General features: G+C 46.6%; 1 non-coding gene across 13 annotated transcripts in view; it reads left to right on the forward strand.

Moving 5' to 3' along the window:
* The window catches only part of LOC110353790 (uncharacterized), a 161,516-nt gene that overhangs the window by 67,652 nt on the left and 74,412 nt on the right, over positions 1 to 19,452 (forward strand). For all 13 annotated transcript variants that reach the window (XR_011804804.1, XR_011804807.1, XR_011804809.1 and 10 more), the window contains one exon: positions 3,336 to 3,453. This is a non-coding gene — a transcript (uncharacterized protein). The remainder of the gene's footprint in view (positions 1 to 3,335; positions 3,454 to 19,452) is intronic.

Consider the following 19,452-nt stretch of genomic DNA (forward strand, 5'->3'; position numbering starts at 1 on the left):
GCGTGCGTGTGGATGTGGGGAGGCTGTTAAAATTCATCCAGTGGGTTTCGTGCAGTCAATGCCTTTAGCAATGAGCCAAAGAGGCACAGATTTGGAAATGCCTGCTCCTACCAATTTCATCTCCTCTAGACAGTGTGATTACCACAGCGCATTTCCCACGAGTGCACTGAAATACACTTAAAGTTGCCGTTTTGCCTTCCCGGATGGCTGATCTCTAGCTGTTGTAGCCTGAGCCCATTCTGGAAGCTGCTTGCACCTCTGCCCACCTCGTGTGCTCTCTCCTTCTCCTGTTTATTTATGGGATTTGTCCCCGTCCATCTCACGTGAAGCGAAGAGTGTGGTGTGGTCTCCTTCCTCTTACTAGAGCACAGCTTGCTCCCAGTGCTAGAGCCTCTGAGGAGAGATAAAATTACCAAATAATTTTAAAGGGGCTGAGATGGGTGAGGAGAGAAGAAACGTCTCATTTACAGAGAGACGTGTGTCAGTGTGCTTCGCTTGGGGATTTTTCACATAAGAGAAAAAGATCAAAAATGAATTTTTATCAGGATGTATCAACTGTAGAGAAAAACACTTTCTCCACTGAAAGACATCAGTGCAATGGAGAGCCAACATTTCTCAGCTCAGGAGAGGGCGAGGCTGAACCCAGCTGGGATGTGTGGGCTGCTCCGTGCGAGCTCTGCTCCGAAGGAGAGCAGGTTGTTGACGAGGGTAAGAGCACAAAGTGGCTTCCCATTCTGTGCATTCTCCTCTCCCACTCCCCAAACAACAGTTTGCTGTGGCCATTTCACCAGATTTTGGAACCGATCACGTCGTTAAACCTCGTTGCCCCAGGTAGAGCAGAGCAGTGCCCACCACATGGAGAAGGGCTCAGCCATGTAGCTCGCAGCCCTGCTGTCTCTGCTGGTATGCTCTGCTGCAGCAAAGCCTCTCGTCATTACTTTTATAGGAGGCTTTCAGTGGCCTCATTTGCTATTCATATACATCTGTTCCAGCAGTCTGTCATTAATCTCCTGGTAGGTTTAAGGTTTCCCTCTTATATTTGCTGCCTGGCTAGTCATCAGAGACAAGTAAATGAATACTGATACAAAACAAATAGTGGGTTCTAGGGTTACCTGATAATTGTTTTCTTGCTAAAATACACATGATGCATTTTTCTCTCAGTTAAAGGAAATAACAGGCTGGCCGTGGGGGCAGGTCCCCCAGCTGCATAAGAGCGCAAAGCCTGGAGGTGAGCACATCCTGACCAGTTTGATGGTAAAGGCAGGAAAACTTGCTCCCTGTTTTAAACCTGGGGGGTTGCTGGCCCCCTGCCCGACCTCCTGGCAGTGACAGCTGAGTCGGAAGCAGAGCTAATGGAGGGTTGAAGCAAGTTACCTGGCACCAGCAGCAGGCAGGGCTCTGCCAGGCTGAGCCGCCGCAGGACTCGCCTTGCCAGCAAGGAAAACTGCTGCTCCGTTAACGAGTGCTTGTCCCGAGCGTCTTCAGTGCCAGCTTAGCAAAGTTACAGTCCTCCACAGTCCTCTTACACGTCAAAAAGGCTGCAGTGGGCGATGCTTCTAGAAAACAGACCTGCTCTGGGTTGCCCTGTTAGCCCCAGCTCTTCCAGTTATTGTTTCATCCAGAAGCACGCTACTCATCTTCTAGAAATGCGGTGGCTATTAGCCAGGGCTGCAAGCAAAGCTGTAAATGTTCTGCTGGGACTGCAGCATATGGTTAGAAAGGGGCATTTTTAAGGCTCTTCCTGAACTAAGTTGGAAATTAAAAAGATATTTTTGTCATAGAGCCAGACCCTGAGTAAGCGTAATTTGGCTCTGATGACTTCAGAGGAATTGTGCCAGTTTATACAGCTGAAGATCCATCTATGATATTAGAAAAAAAACAAACCTCATTTATTCTGTGTCCTTGTTATCATCACAAATCCAACTATTAACAAAACAAAAACAAAACAGACCAGTCCTGCAATTATGAACCCAGCATCCATCAAGACATTTAAAATGAACAAAAGCGATCCTTTTCGCCTCCCCCAGCCCTGAGGGTTCTGTTTCCATATTTCCTATGTAAATGCAGGGGTAAGAGAGCCTTTCTCCTGCAGGAGTCCAAAAGGAGGTGGAGAGGAAAGGCTCTCTGAAAATGCATCATATCACGAGATTTATAGCACTGTTTTAATAGGGAAAGCAGAATCAGAACTTTTCTGGAAGCTTCTTGGTTCTCCCCAGCCTGCCACATCCTAATCACAAACTTGCATTCCTGTAGTTTCGTGGTCGTGGAGTCGCTTACAGCGCACGGTGTTGTGTTCACAAGGTCGTTCACGAGAATTTCTGACTTGCAGTGTTAAGAGAAGCCCTGGCTACGCATCATGTGAAGCTGCTTATTGGAAATGACAGTCCGCTCGCTGTTGTGACCGGGCACGCAGGAGCCATGCGAGGGTTGGCCAGGGTGCTTGGTGAGGATGTGATGTTATGCTGTGAAACTGTGTGCATATCACAACGGGATGTGGAGCTTTTGGTGCTGGTATTTCCACCGGAACGCTCCGATGAGAAGCACACTGGGCTTTGACTCATTTGTTCAGAGTCACACGTGGGGCTTTTTGAGCTGGTGAGGTGCTCTAAAGTGGAGATCGTGCATGAAAAGCACAGGCATGCTTTGATGAAGAAAGCAGATAAAGGTTTGGGGTTCTGACTCCCTAAACTTTCAGAAGGATTTGTCTGGAGGGATTGTATTTTCAGAGGCTGCTTCTTGCTCTAAGGTTTTTGTTCCCGCAGTACCTTCCATCACTGGTAATTACCCCTGGGCTCCAACCCTGGGCCAGCTGTGAGGCAGAAGGAATTCATTCTCCCCACTTTCACTGGGGGTTTCTGGCTTGGAATTAATTGTTATTTGCTAAGTGCTTTTAATATTTTCAGGTGAAACCTGCCAAAATATTCTCTATTTTTTACCTAATTCAACCCAAGAGTGAGCGAGTCAAAGGCTTGTTAGACTTTAAGTGGGGATACAGGACTCAGCTGAGCAGGTATTTAGCCAAACACTGAAAGAAAAAGCCATACACCCACACAGAAAGCTTGCTTTTGCCCCCTGTTTGCTCAGTTACAGTTAATTTACAGCTTACCCCTAAATGGTGAATTTTAATACCATTTTCTTTCAAAAGTGTTACATTTAAATTCACTGTCCCCAGTGTAAAAGTGTCTTCAGGCATAGAAATCATTATTACTGGGCTGACTGCTAAAGACTGATACATTTAAAGAGAAAATATATATTCTCTCCAAAGTAGAAACTCAGATTGTAAATTCAATTTGTCAATAAATATGGAAATGGTTTCCATTTTCCTTTCCTCTTAGCCTGCGCTGCTGAGACCGGTTGTTCTGGGAGCATGTCACTGGTACGGCAAGAGAAATGACTGGCTGCTGTGTCTGATGGGCTCCTGGTGTCAAGAAAGATCTATTGTCACAGCCTCAGGTCAGTGAGTTAATTGTACATTCATCAATGATAGCAACAATACACATTCTTTGGGAACAGAGTCTGGAAGAAGGCAATTGGATTTAAGGAATTCAAAAAGACATTATGGACAACTTACCTCCCTAGAAATGTGCAATGGAGTGAGCAACACAGAAACGTATCGGGCTTTGGTGCACACAAGTGCTTATACCAGAGGTGAGCCTCAGGTGAAATTCCATATTCTGTTGTCCAGGAAGAAAGTGTTTGTTTTAGCCCAAATGCACTCTGCTCACTGCTCCTGTGCTTCTGCCCCAAGGTAAAGTGAGTATATGTGAATGGTGTTACCCTCTGTGTTGCAAAGGTGTGATCTGAACTGGATGTAACACAGAAAGGGCACAAAAAGTGTTCCTCTAACCCCTGGAGAGACGGCTCCTGGCTTAGTCTGAACCAGCACAGTGACACTGGTCTCCTTGGATCTATTTTGCCTTCTTTCCTCTTGTGGTTTGGAACGTAAATGTCTCTTGGATTAAAGGTTTGGTTGTCAATGTTAGCAAGCCATTCTGTCCAGACACTGCCTGCTGGTGTTGGAGGTTGGATTTAAAAGGGAAAGCAACTGAGAAATACAGGAGGAAGGTACACTCCCAAGATATAAAGCTTATGAGTAATAAGATATGTCTTAGACCCTCAGGTCCTCCCAGGGGGAGCAAACAAACTCAAAACTATCAAAAATGTAATGAAAGCGCATCACTTTGATAAATGGAAAAAAATCTCCCCAGCATCAGAGTAGAAATGCCATTTCATTTTATTGCCCCGTGATCATTAGCCTGGAGAGCAGAGATCTGAGCTCGGGATGCCATTTGCCCTCTCTGGGAACTCACTGCAATCCCATCAATCCTGACAGAGGTGGTTTAATTTTTTGCTTGTAGTGGAGTTGAGGTGATTTTTATTTCTTGGTTCATTAAAACACCCCTGTTTCTACCTGGCATAGCTGTCCTCCCGTTTAATGCAAGCCTGTGTTTATTAAGGTAAGTGGTGGGTCTGTTCCATCATGTTTGTACCGTCTTTTTGTAAATGGCAGGGCTTTGGAGGCTCTCCCCTCTCCAGCCACCTCACACCTCCCCTGGGGGCTCTGGCTTGGCTGCCTTGCATGTGGTGATGAGGCCAGAGCCTGCAGCAGGGAGGGTGCTGGTGGTGGCTGCGTGACATGAGCATGGTGCTGCAGGGGCACAGGGGATGGTGAGGGCTTGTTTCTGCTGAGTTTCCCATCTGTCGGGGCCAGCTGGCAGCTGACATGGTGACAGACACTCTTCTTTTGTGGTTGCCACGCTCTTTGCAGTGTGTGAGAGGTCGAGGAGCAGCGCTGAGACACTTGAGCATCGTTACCGGCTTTGGCTTTGTGGCTCTCAGGTTCATCCCTCTCCAGACAGCTCTGTTTCCCACAGCTGTTCATCACTTTTGCAGTCCACATCAAACCACTTCTACAGCTGACCCCAGTTGCTTGCTTTTGAATCCTTTCCCCACCCCAAAAACCTCCCGTGCTCTGAGATGTGTTGCTCAGTGTGCTGGTGCCTCCTGCCAGCAGCCCCTGTTATGCCTTGCAGACCCAGCTCTTTCTTCCCTCCTGCTTTTCTGCAATTTGTTATTTTCTCTTGAGTCGAGGAACATAGTCTTACTTAGGGCCAGAGCCAAACCCACTTCAAGTCTCTGAAAGTCACCTCCTGATGTCAGAGGCCGAGTCAAATCACCTGTGATGTCTCAGGTTAGTGGTGAATCTCTCTAGCCCCTGCAGTGCATAGTTTGGCGAATACTATGAAAGAACTCCAGGGAGACAGAGAGCAGGTTCCCTGGGCAAACAGAATCCATTTCTTTTCCCCACCGTGCTGCTGCTACCAGCCACGATCCCAGGTGTAATCTGGGTTCCCTTTGCCTGCTTGAAAAGTTTTGTGTTTGTTTTTTGTTTTTTGTTTTTTTTCCTCTGCTTTCAAATGCACAGTTAGTTGTAAAATGCTGCGTGCTACAAGTCCAGACTTTGGCAGAGAGTTAGACACCAAGATTTAAACCCAAGCCGTTGAGTTATAGACGGCTCTGCTTTATCAGAGAAGTGTCAGGCTTCCCCTCGCTGTGACTGCTATCAGTAATTAGCACACCCTACAGAGCCTGCTGCTGAACAGTCCACATGCTAAATGCTGCTTTGTCATCAAAGTACAGTAGCTTGTAACTAATTACATCCCAGCTTTATCTGGACCAGTTCTTCCTTTTAAATACACTTAATAACTCTGCCTTTGAAGGTTCTAGGCATAAAAATAACCACTTCAAATAATCTCCTAAAGACACATGCCACATTAGGTATAGAGTTGAAGTAGGCATCTTGGATTATCTGGGCAAAACAAGAGCTCAGGGCCCCTGCTGGGACACGGATGGAGAGCTGTAGTTGTGGTGTGTTGCTTGTGTGTTGGAAAGGAAGGCTGGAAAGCCAAAGTTCATGTTTTACAAGAGCCCTGTGCGTACGCTGTCATTAAAGATGTGAGGAAGGAAAAGTGGACCGTGCCAAAAAAGAGCTGTGATTTGACTCAGCAGTGACTGACCTAAATGAAAAGACTAACAATGCAGGGGCGAAAATTCAGTGTTAGTCCTGAGTCCTCCCTGACCTGAAGACCATCCATTTCTCTTCCTCAGGCGTCTTTAAACATTTCAACAGGGATCACTCGCACTAGATTCATGACTCTGTCCTCTGTCATCATCTTCCTGACCCTGTCAAAAAGAAAGACCAAAGAAAACATTTCATTTTCCTCATCTTGAAAGTTCCTGTGGGATGGGAAACACCTTTGCACAGAAGGAAGGGCTGCTGAGCGTGATGTGGAAACTGGGTTGGAAGTCAGTGATGAGACCAAGATTCATGGACCTGGTGCCTGTAAAAGCAAGTCTTTGCTGGCTCATTTAGAGACCACTTGCCAGTCATTGAAGCCAATGCTGTGAAATCTGGATACCATAATTAGGCACTAAAATATCCAGTAGAGCGGGATTGATTTTCATTATAGCTGAATATTTTTGGTGCATGTTTTTTATTATTATTACTTTCTTTCCTGTTGCACGGTGAGACCATAAACACCAGCGATGCTTGGGATAGATGGGAATATGCCAGTCTCTAGCAGCAGTTTGCATCTCTGTGAGTTGGGAAAAGAAAGGAAATTCAGAAGCAATCCTGGTGAGTACCTTGAGAGAAGGGAGGAACAGGAGCCTGCGGCTCCTCATCCAAAAGCAAGACAAACAAAAGAAGTAACTAGAGCAGTGAAAATGTCGTGGCTGCAAAGCGCCAAGGAGGAAATCAACTTTAAGAGACAGCAGAAGGGGAATAGATTACGGTACTTTTAAATTAAAGGTGTTAGGGGGATTCCTGGAGGGAAGAGGCTGGGAGTTGGAAAGGAATTCATTACGGAGAGAGTGACTGCACTTGTGAATCACCTGTAACGTCTGGGTCCATTAAACCCGTGTCTTACAACACCCTCAAAATGCAGACGGGATCATTCAGTGTCAGTTACAGCCTGTTTGTCTAATCTCAAATGACCTTTAGCAAAGGAGGCTCTGGAGGCAAGATGAATATTTACAGCTCCAGCATTTCTCCTGCCATCCCTCTAATTGCAGTTAAAGGTGTTTGTGTGGTCTTGTCTGGCATTCAGGCTGATTTTTGTGATCGAGTGGCAGGTGGGTTTAATGCCTTCGGCTGTCAAACTGACATAGGTGGGTTTTTTGCATTTGAAATAAAAACACAAAGGAGGGGAGAGCTGTGCACATGATGATATAGAAAGAAAGCATGCACAAGTCCAGAAGACTTTGAGCTCAAGGGGACGGAACCTGTTTTCTATTCAGTTTCAGTGAATTCAAGAGTAGCCCCAGAACTGAAGCAAATCTCCAAGTCAATGAACTGGGAGCGCCCTTAATAGAGCTGCTGTGGATTTATGTCTGGCCTAGCCCACGAAGAGTCAATCTGGATTTACATTCTAACTCAGCTCTGCCAGTCTGGAGCATCTCCAAGAGACTTCCTTGGCTTGCTGCGTAACATTTTTTTCAGCCATTTCAAGTGCACTTGTTAATGGATATCAATATGGAAAATACAATGAGTAAATTCAATGCTTGTGAAAAATCAGAGCACCAACGGGAGGAAGGGCTGAGCATTCTTGCCCCTATGCATCTGTGCTGATGTCTCTCTCTCCTTGCTGCAATTCCTCCTCTGCCAGGTTTGTGCCATCCCTGCCAGGCCACCAACCAAGTCTGGTCCCAAGGTTACTGTGCTGTCGTTCTTCCAGCCTGTGGCCATTTGGCCAACAAACCTCTCTTGTTTTTCTTTCATGGCTGAAGGTGACAGCCTTTGCTACAGCCCCATGCTAAATGAGTAAGAGGGAGGTGGCCACATCTCATGGGCTTCCCACAACAGCTTCCTCTCAAATGCTTCTTCGGTCATCTGAATTCTCACTTGCATCAAACCCCAAGACCTGCAAAAAGCCATTTTTCAATGGCTGCAAACCCAGGCTATCAGTCGGACTGTTCCCTCCCTCCCCATAACCCCATACCTTGCAGATCTGTCTTTCCTATCCCAAGAGCAGGAGAAGCCTGTAGAAGGTGTCAGTTTTCATCTGTAGACACCGAGTTGATGCCTTGCACAGTCTGCAACTTGCCACAAGAAAAAAAAAAAGATTGTTTTGTCAACGCTCGCATATGGTCGTTCATTCGGCTACACTAGGACACCATTAATTATTTCAGTCTGCTGTCTATCTGTCAGACCACTGTAAAGAATAGTTTGGGGATGCATTGTCTGTTTGTTTAATCTATTATAGAAGCTTTTGTTTGCTTCAGAATGGTCGATATTTTTTCCACGCTTTCCCCTTTTCTTATCTTGCCCGTTTCTGAAGCTTTAATTCTTATAATCTGAATGGGCTCTTTTCTTCTCTCATTGCTGCTGATCAGTTATCCCCTGGAGATTAAATCATCTCCGATGGAAGGGCAGCAATAAATGGCCTGCAGCAGCCGCGCCGGTGACTGCAGCAGCCGGCAGAGCTGGCGCAGCGCCTGTCGGGGAGGCGGTGCGGTGCCTTCGTCCTGGGCTCATCCCGGCTCTCCTTCCTTCCACGTAGGAAGCTGCCGGCCTGAGTCAGTGAACACAGAGGGCTCCCAGGTGTGATTCAGCTCCCAGTCACTGCCTCTCCGTCCGTCCCCATCGATGACAGCCCTGGTGAGGGTGTCTGAGCACCCCGAGGTGCCTCAGGCAGGGCCGTGGGCCCAAGCCTCAGTGCCACCAGGGGAAGGGCAGCGTCATGCCGGGGTAGGGTACCCCTGGGCCAAGCTGTGAGGCAAGTTGGGTGCCAGATGAAGTGCTGGTGGGTGGCAGGGCCTCAAGGTGCTGTGTCCAGCCCTGAAAGCACCTCCTGCAGCCCTGCCTGGCCTGCCCGTGAGGCGGAGGCTGGCTGCAGCGCGGGGCGCTGAGCACCTGCAGCGCTCCCCAGGCCTCCTCCTCCGCTCCTGCCCGCAGACCGTGGGGAAAGCAGACGCCCGCCTTCCTCTAAAAGGAACATCTTTACGTGCTGGGGCTGTGGGGCCTCTGTGCTGTTTGCAGAGCACTTTAAAAGCTGCCGAAGTGCCAAGTATCCTTATGGCTGCTATTAGAAACAGCGCGGTTTCCACAGACAGGTAGCATTCAGGTCAGGAGAGCTTTGGCTTTGGCTGTATTCTCCAGGTGGCAGCTGCTATAAAGGAAACAGATGTTTTGTTACAATTTCTAAGGAACTCTAATAGTTTTGTTAGATCTGGGGGAACAGGGGGCTAAGGTCGGCAGCAAGCTGCAATAGCCAGTGCTGCAGGACTGATTTTAACATGAGAAAGATGGCTGTTTGTTAGTGTTGGGAAGAGCTGGAGAAAATATTTCAGGGGAGAAAAAAGAATTGTGAGTATTGGCTTGCTATAAAAGCCACATATGGATGTGGCTGGGCCTGTAGCTCTCTTTTAACAACTTCTTGTGAAGCCTGAGAAGAGCAGGTGTTTGTTTCCAGAGGCTTCTTAGAAAGAGATGCACCCAGAGCAGGGATGGTGGGGCTGTGGGGTCGCTGGGGGCTGTTTGGGAGCATCAGTGGGTGCCAACCTTGTTGAATCTGCTCCCTGTCGCTGCAGGCACTGTGCTGTGGGAGTGCCATGGGGGATTTTCACCTCCTCCTCCAGGAGTAGGTCCCCATCTTTTTGTCTTTGGGGCTTAGAAACTCAAGGACAGGTCACCCCTCGGTTACACCTGAGGTCCCGCGGTAAGCTGATGCTTTAAAAAAGTAAGAGAACAGCAGGTAACAACACACAAGGTGCATACTCCAAAGGCTCATCTGTTTTCAGAGTCAGGCTCTCTACATGATTTCCAAATGTTTTTCTTTCAAAACCTTTATGTCAAATCTTGGAAGTTTAACTAATCATTTGCATACCGATTTTGCTTAGCTCAGGTCTTTATTTTCTCCTTTGATTCAGAGTTTGCAGTACAGCCTTCCATACAGGATATTAATTTTGTTTTAAACCAGCTTCTTTTATCCTTGAGACTTGAATGCCAGGCACCTAGTGGCAAACTGGGTGGCCACAGGCTGGGAATAGTCAGCGAGTGAGTTCAAAGGGAGTGAAAACATTTCATCTGCTCAAAGACAGCTCTAGTCCCAACTACTGACAGTTTTTTAGTGGCTGTCATAAAGACTAATGATATTTAATAGTAAAAAATTAAAAAATAACTCTTGTATAACAGCATTTGTATAAAGCATTTGAAGGCTTTAGGCTCAGCTTGCCGAGGAGGCAAACTCTGTGCCCCCTCCCTAGCAGTACTTGCTGGGAAACTCCCTGGCTGTGGTATTTCCTGTACTGGGTCAGAGCGGTGATGGTGGTGTTTTCTGTCTCTGTGGGACAACTGGTATCATTGCTGCAGAGGTAAGAAGTGGGACTTCTCAGGGAGAAATGTGCTCGTCTCTTTGTGTTCCCTCTGACCCAGCCTCAGCTACTTGCAGGGGGTATGGGACCAATAATAGCGAATAACCCACTCAAGCAGGTCTTGCTCTTAACCTTCATAATTAGAGTCTTTTCAGCACTGAAACATGAGGCTTATTATAATTTCCCAAATCTCCGTTTTCACTAGAAATAACTGTCTATTCTTGTTCTCCCAACGTATATTTTAAACCATTTTAATCTAATTGTGCTTGGAAAGGTCACACTCCGTGCTGGAAGGCAGGGCTTCGCATTGCAGAGCAGGCTGCTGCACGGGGTGACTGGTTTCTTTTGGGCTACCATGACACAGTTAGTGTGACAATACAAGGATTTGGGCTAAGAGTTTCACACCCATTTAAAGGGCTTTGGGTTTTTTATTTTTATCCAGATACCTACTGAACACCTGAGTTAAGATGCAGCTTTAGAAGTGTGCATGGTCTTAGTGGCTTTGTGTTCCACAAATTTCATCAACTTGTATTATGAGATCGTGAAAACTTTGCATCCATAGCATCCTATGGCTTGGAGAACCTCAGTATATAATTTTTTATTTTTTGGAGGGAAAAGGCATCTTTTCTTGGTTTCAAATCTGGATGAGGACTGAGCAGTGGAGGAAAAGCACCATCTGCTCCCTTTGTGTTTCCAGGCTGCACAGACCAGGGAACAGCCCGCAAGCTCTCGGTGGTTTCCTCACCCAAGGCACCTGGACTGCTTCAGCAGCATCCCAGCCCTTTGCTCCGTGCTGCACCCACCGTTGCAGCCCAGAGCTGCAGCTCTCTGGGAACAGATGCAGCAGTGAGTGCCCCCCCGGTGAGAAAAGCAGCGCATCTGCAGAGCAGAATACAGAACTCGCCAGCTGTAGTCACAGCCAGGCTGATCTTTAAGATAAACGTTATTTAAATTGCTGTATCTCAGCTACTGTGGGAGCTGCACACCTCAGCTTAGTGTGCTAAATATACTTTATTAATTGCCTTGCTCTTTGCGTACACCGGAGGCTGGTGCATCATTAAATATACCAGGAGCATTTATTCCTTGAGGTTTTGTTCCTTATTGAAGTATTCCTGTTCTTAATGGCTCCCTCGGATGGGATCAGGTTGGACCTGGAATATTGCAACTTCTCTTGCTTTTCCTTTCCTTGCTGAAGCACTACACTACAATACAGTGCTTCACTATCTGTATTTAAGTACATCATGCCTGTACAAAGCAATATCATTAGATTAGAGGGGTAAATACCTTCCGAGAGCATTTAGTTCTGCTATTTGTCTGTATTGCTGTGTTATCTAAAGGCTACAGCTGAGACTGTTCTTTGCATTGTGCAAAGCCTCCCAAAGTGCAGTTTGCAATCTAAGTAGGCAATTAGACAAGTGTCAGGGTACAGCCCATCCACAGGTCAGAAACTGAGCCCCTTTTGTTCAAGATGGTTCACAGCATGATTCATTTTAGAAAGTGCAAGGAATGGAACCAGCATCCAATTTTTTGCTTATTGCCTCTACTGTTGAGTCTCAAGTAGCTGCGCTGGAGTTGCTGCTTTCCAACCAGCATATAATTGGCCCAAGAAGACAATTCAAGAATGGTGATCAGCCACTTCAGAAACCCACGCTGCATTGGCTTCTGAATGGAGTGTGTCTTTGAATTCTTTAACATACTCTTCCTGGGCCTGCATGCATTGACAGGAGAGGGCTAGATGTGGTTTTCAAAGGGGAGAAGGGGGCTTCTTTTGCATTCTTGTAAAAACACCTGCCTCTAGCCTTCTTGCTGTAGAGAGGTAAAAGCTGAAAGCTTTTCTTTCAGATGGCAGCAAACCTATCCTGGAAGATGTGACCTGGCTCCACTCCATATCACTGTCTAGAAGCGTTCTGGGGGCTGGGCTTGCTTGACTTAGAGTAAGGAAAAAACCTTCTCAGCTCCAAATAGTGTGTTGTTGTTTGTTTGGTTGTTTTTTTTTGTTTATGAGACTCTTCCTTTTTTACAGCCCTATTTGTTTTTGTACTAAAAGATGGTGAAGCACCTTACCCAGCAGCGTTAGTTACATGCACCGGATTGCACCAAGACCCCTGCTCCTTTCCAGTGCCGCAGTGCGTGAGGAGACAAGCACCGGATCTGCAAAGACACTCTGCTGGGAAACCAGGCAGCGGGCTCTGAGTGCCTCTAACAAACATTCCTGGGACCCGTGATCAGTCTCTGGAGCATCTTGCATTTGCAGAACCCCAGCCCCTTGGTAGCCTTCTTTAAACAACTGATTCCTTCAGGCATTTTCTAGTCTGCTTCCTTCCCTGAATGCTTTTGTAAAGGAAAACACAACAGCAATCACCAGGCAACACCTTATTGTATTATTCATGCCCAGTAGTTGAGAATGATTGAGGTGGGGAAAAGGAGGAGAAAAACCCTGCAAAATTCATTACAGCTTCGGCACCACAGAACCTCACGGGATTTGGGATATTGTGGCTTTAATCGGAGCTAATGGGTCCCTGCTGCATAAGAGATGTCTCTGAGTCGATGGGCTGAGCGGCTGCAGTTCCCTGCCTGGAGTGTGCATTGATCAGAATCCGACCCGTGTGGTGCAGGGCTGTGAGGAGGGCAGCAGGAGGTGCCCTGGGTGAGCCACGGCAGTGCCCCACTGCTGCTCTGATCCTCTTGGCCTCAGGATCTCTTCACACGTGCTCTGCCTTCTCTGCTGAGGCCTCCCTTGGTGTAGCCTCGTGCGATGCATGCCACGTTTCATTTCTCATGTCAGCTGGTTCCTGCAGTGCTTCTGTTACTGAAATTCCTTTGCATTTCAGCCTATTGTAGTGCAGATGTATTGTAAGCACAAGCACAACTTCTCCGTTCAAGGCAATGATTTAATTGTTGAATGCTATTAGGTATATTGCTTTGTTTTGCAAGCAGACAACTTTCATATCTCCCTGGTCCTTAGGTAGGGAAGGAGATTTCTATCTACCCAACGTATTTATAGACCACATTATCTTAGTGTCTGCTATCTGATGTGTTTATCCTTGCAATGCCTATTAGTTATTAGGCACGGTTGTGTTTTCTGCTTTACAGGGAATGGGGAGAGGGGAAAGTAAATGTACACTGCTTAATGGCTTATGCAGCTAAGGTAGACAAGGAACTCCACCCTGATACTTCAGGATTTTCTAGAACCCTCCCTCTTCTGTACAGAAAACACTGAAGCTTCAGTCTGCTCCTGAATCTTCAAAAGCAAGTCCCATGGCAGCAAAGAATAAAAATAGTTTTACCAGGGCCCTGTTCCAGAAGTCCTGACCTTTAACTGAGAGGCTGCTGGATGGCTGCTTCCATCTTATTTTCCCATTTACTAGCCTGCCTGCTTCATGGCTCTGTCCAGCCTTGTTGCTGAATGCTGCCAATTTCAGCACAATTCCCAGCAGACACAGAAGGTGGCAAGGGGCGGCTGAAAAGGAGTTTTTAGTTTCCCCCTCTGGCGATGGCTGCTGGCTCTGCATTGCTGCTGTGCCAGGGTGATATAGAAGATGGCCCCGTAACCACTGGTAAAACACTGGTTACCAATTCTGCCTTTACAGCGTGGCTGTCGGGGAGCAAACTGCTTCACACAGCCCCTGAAGTTGGGCAGCAACTAGAGGATGGGCACGGCTGAGCTGGTACGGTCTAATTAACTTCCATTGCAGGCTGCGTTGTGTTCTATGCTCAAGCACAGTTTCAGCCAGGTTTAAATTGATTACAAGTATCAGCACAATGACAAAACACTGCTTTTGGAAGCAGATTTTTCACCATAAATGGTTATTTGTTTTTCTGCATAAAAATATTGGCTTGTCCAGGGTGAAACAATCCTCCTTCTCTCCCCTTCCACCTTCGTTACTGCCTGATTTGTGCGTGGAGTTTAATTAAAATCATACAGTATTTCCACAACTTGCTACGTCTCCGCTGCTAGCCATGTATTTGATTTATATACAACATTCCAGTGAAACTGCCTGGAAAAATTAAATAGACATGAATCGACTTGCCGCAGGCTTTTGAAATCAAACATTTCACAGCTAACTCCCCACGGACATCTCCTTTCAGCCTGATGCAGGATAAATGTTACTGTAAGCTGCTAAGCACAGGGCTGCGTTAAAATGTAGTCATTAGGTTTGGGCTTTATAATTGTAGTTGTTTGCCAAATCATAGCTTAGGAGCCAGGGAGCACTTTGATTCATTACTTATGATTAGATGATTATTAAAAAAAAACACAAAACCTACTCAGGCCGTTAGAATTCTATTTTTCGTCTTGGCCTTTGGAATGACTCTACACCTGTGGCAAATGTCAGATGTTTGTAAAAACAGTTTCAGTATAACTGTGTTTGATGAAGCTATTGTAAATGCTGCTTCTGTCTGTGTTTTATCCGGAGGTCTAAGCTGTTAGCTCTCGGATAGATGCTTATTCTTAGCTGAGCTGCAGCTCTTTTCAGAGGCTTAGTACATCATAAACAAAGTTAACTCCCTATCTGAATCTCAGCTTTAGTCTTTATCAGTGTGATTTGAAATAGACCAAGAAAACGTATATCATGCAGCAGGAAACCCAAAACATTAGTGTTGTTAGTCCACGTCCGTATATATGCCTTTCTTAAGAGCAAGAACAAACATCAAAAAAATGAAAGCCCATCCTCTGCCTTTCAGCAAGGAGACCCGGACCCCTGCGCAGCCTCGGTCAGCAGCAGCCTTTTGAACTCGGCAGTGCTGTGCAGAAGGCTGGCTTGGCCTCACCAACAGCTACGAGCTGTGCCTCGAATTTCCAAAAGTGCAAGCAGAAAGAGAAGAAACCTCCTTTGTGCCTCCTAAATTGTCTGCTGGGAGCCCAGTGATTCCCGTGCACAACTGCATGTTCGTTCAGAGCTGAGCTCTTCTGGTGTCAGTCACGCTGGAGCTTCCATGATGTGTCTCATCCTTCCTGCCTCGTGCTAGATGGGGCTTAATCAAGAATTACTAGCATTATGGAACTCAAAACAAGCCCATTGTGGGAATTGGGCTCAGCTGTGTCCTTTCAATAATTTATAATAAGTCTTGGGCTCTCATAACCTAATCACAAGGATTTGGGGGAAGGAGAGAATGAGTTTGTTTGTTTCCTCCCAGCCATAGGTGATATTAAAGAAAGAAAAATTAATCCAGTTTTCTGATTTGTCTTATAAAAGATATGCAAATGGTATCAGGAGCTATGATCAAAATGCCAGTGATTACCGGATTGCAAAGAGTGAATACTAAAGCAGTGCATCTGGAAAGCAGCATTGTTCTGGCTCCTAAGTGCCATTTGTGAAGACGCCTTCTACTGATAGATCGCAGAATTCTGTGGGTCTGAATTTTCTTTAAGGTCATCCATGAAAGTACACTGGGATCATCAGGAGAACTGCTCTGAGGGATGCAGGATGGGGCTTTGGTGAGGATGGCTGGGATGCTACGCAGTGGGTAAGAGAGGAGTGGAGCTCCTTCATGGCACTGCAGGAGATTGATGCCTGAAGGAGCAGAATCAGGCCCAAAGCCACGTTACCTTGGCTTGCTGGACACCGTGCTCCAAGCTCAGCCACGGATCTCACTCCTCTGTGCTGGCTGCCCTGATGAGGGGCGAGCAGGAGAGCACAGCCTGCATCACCGGGACATTTTGCAGGCAAGGAGCTGCATGGAGCTCAGCTGCAGAACTGCAGGCTGCTCCGTACCTCAGTCATGCACAGACTTGGTAGTGCCCGAGGGACCTGAGAAAGGTAAAATGGCAGAGGGACGTGACAGCCTGGTGTGGATGAGCAGGAGACAGGCAAAGGAGACGTGCACCACTGCTGTGTGTAGGGGCTGTAAGCTGGAGGAGCACACAGCAAGGGTGTTAGTGCAGAGCGCGTCGAAACAGGGCCCTGCGTCCTTGTCTCTGAGCTTCCGTGAAGCTTTTTGTCTTCGTCCTGCCCTCTGGCTGTGTTTTGTGCGGAGCTGGCACGATTTGTGAGGCGGGTGTCAGCCTCCCCCTGCCTCCTGACCTCCGGAAATCCTGCTGCGCGGGAGAGAACCTGTCATCTCGTGTTTGCAAGCACTTTTCAATTTAATACATTTTAATCAGAAAATTAATCAGGAAACACCAGTTCAGCAAGATAATTGAACAATGAAGAGACACGATAATTACTGTTTAGTCTAATTAACTTTGTTAAGTCTTTATTGGGAACAGAGACTTCCTGAGTGAAACTTATTAAATGGTTCTCCCTGGAAAACAGAATCCCCATCAAGAAGCCTTTGTTACTCGTGGTGTTTGGTAGGAGTTGGGTGCCTGTCTTTAAATCATGATTAGGGAAGCCTACAGGTGGATTTTGGGCAAGCTGTAAATTACTTTTCAGTCTGCTCTCCTCCATCTTCAGTTTGCTTACATCTCTTATTCCTTGCTGTCCTCCGACCTCTGTCCTCGCAGGTTCTTGGAGGCCTCGAGTACGTAAGTTGTGTTCACCGAGGAATATTAAGAGGCATGAGGAGCAGCAAGTACTTGGGTGCCAATTAGTGTGAAATTGTTGGTTGGTCTGGTCCAGTCTCTCCTCTGCCTTTGCTTTGCTTTCCTAGTCAGAGCATAGCATTAAACATTTATAATTTCAGAACGGAGGATTAAAAATAAATATTGAAATGAACTTGATTGGCTCCTGATCTGCTGAGAGAGCTCTTTGGCCACAGTCCAATAAGCAGTGACCCCCAGGTAGCTGTGCATTATTCATATTAGGTTAGCTTGGGAGGATGAGAGAGACTCGGGATATCGACCCTTTAGGAGGAGCACGAAGGAATGTGATTTAATAATCTGTAGCTTGTGGGGTCATCTCCTCGAGGCAGCAAGCTACAAACCAGGGGGAACTCAGGACTTCAGATCTTGCTCTCAGTTTCTGTCATGCCAAACCTAAAACATCTTTTAATAGCCAAGGGATTTACATCCACGGAGCTGGGCAGCATCCGGCCTCCCTGGGGAGGCAGATGCCTACAACAAGGTTCAACCCTGCTGCTGTGTTTAAGGCGAGGCTGTATTGTTTTCTGTCAATGCTGATGAGTATTCTCAACCACACAAATGCCTGTACAGTAGAGCAGCTCTGTCTTTTCCAAAATCCAGGCATTTTTAATGAGCTCAGGAAAAACATTCTGAAAAAAAAATTTTAATTACTTCCCTGTTTCTCCGCAGGGAGAAAACTCTCCCTGCCTTCTGCCCATGGACCCTGCCGTGGGCATGGGCATCAGCAGGCGGTAGCTGTAATCCCGTTTCCTCACACCTGCTATATTTAAGATCCTGAGGTGGAAGCATGTGCCTTAACAGGGGGATTATACAAATGTGGGTGGGTTGGTCCTTCCAAAATGCATGCTTGGCCTCGCTTCAACCTTAATGTTTTCATTAAAACTAGGGTACAGGATTGCTCCCCACAAATCCTGTTATCTCCTACAGTTAATTTGTGCCACTAATAGCCTGAGTGTTTTGAACTTCTTGTCAGTGAATGGCATTGTAATTGAATTTCTAATTTATTTGGTCCGGTTTATAATTAAAATAAGTACTCTCTCACTTATCGGTTTTATATGTTGCTCTTGGGTTTTTCTGCCCGCGTCCTGCTTTTGAGGCTGCAAAGCAGTCTGTGTTGCGTTCAGCCCCGGAGCACAAGGAAGACAACTTCATTACTCGTCTCTTTTTCTGGGTCACCCAGTGGCGGTCGCTGTTGTGTTCAGCCACATGCTGAAGCACTACATATTTTCACGACTTGAAACATGGGTCTGTTGGGACCGAGCATTCCTGGAGAATGCAGCCTAACAGCCTTGCATACTTTTTGTTTTCTTCTTTCTCCTCACTTGCACTTAATTATTTCGTAAACACTACCAGTTACTGTAGGATCAGTCTACAGATCTGGCAGCAGAATTTGCCTTTCACCGGGAAGAGGCAGCTAATGGTTTTTGTAGAGGGGCAACTCTTGACAGCCTCTCTCATTTAATTTTTCCCTCCCATCTTCTCCGGTGGTGTCATTTAGAAAATAAAACTGCTAGAGCTTTAAAACACTTCCCTGGCTGAAGAAAGAGTTCATTATCATTTGAGATGGACAGCTAGGCAAGGTTAAAAGTTGTGAAATGAGAGAGAAAAGAAAACAAAACAGCAAATAAGTTGAAATTGCAAAGATGGGGGAATGGAAAGAAACAATACTTTTCTTCAATGAGGCATTTAAAAGGAGCAATGCCTGCAGTCCCGAAGTGGAAGGAGAGTAGAATCCAATCCTTTTCTCATTCCTTTCCCTGCACCCCTTCCAGGAGTGGGGACAAGTAAATTGCCATTTTCTCCTTCAGAAGGACAGACGGCAACTGGTGAACCCCCTGGTTTTGTTTCAGCATGGGTTGACGGCCATGCACATGGCTGACTCACCATGCCTTGAAGATTTATGCCATTAACACTTGTGAAGCTGACTGCAATGTCACACACATCACGTCTTAAAACATTCTTTACTTTGCTCTGAAAAGCAACATCCCCGTGGCAGGACTGCCTTCTGCCTGGTGCCTGTACAGCAAACAGCACAGTGCAGGATTCAAGAGCATGATGGAAAGGGCAGAGGATTCCCTAGGCACCAACACAAGACGCGTAATTAGGAATATCATAAAGCCTTAACTGGGGCTTCAGACTGTTCTTCGGGGTAGTTTTGACTCTGTAGACAGCGATCATTTGGCTGTGCTTACAAAACCCTAAAGACAAAGACAGCAGAGCTGTGCTGGGTCTGCTCCCCAGATCTCACACCCTCGCTACAGCTCTGCGGAGCCGAAGTTGTGTTTGGCCTTACCCTAGTGAAGAGCAGGGGAACATTTTCCCCATGAAAGCCATTCCTTCCTGAACTTGCCGAGCCTTTGTGTTTGTGCTGTGACATACGAGATTTGTCTCACCTTGCTGCTCAGAGCCACAAACACTTTTACTGCTCGATAGGCTGCTGAAAAACCTGCACCATGCTGCTCAGTTTTATCCTCAGCCCTGCAGAACAGCTTTTCCACAGCTACTTGTGCAGCCTATTTCTTTTGTCATAAAACTTCTAGTGCTGTGCCTACAGC

This window comes from Anas platyrhynchos, chromosome 24 (assembly GCF_047663525.1).
Source record: "Anas platyrhynchos isolate ZD024472 breed Pekin duck chromosome 24, IASCAAS_PekinDuck_T2T, whole genome shotgun sequence".
NCBI classification, from domain to species: Eukaryota; Metazoa; Chordata; class Aves; order Anseriformes; family Anatidae; genus Anas; species Anas platyrhynchos.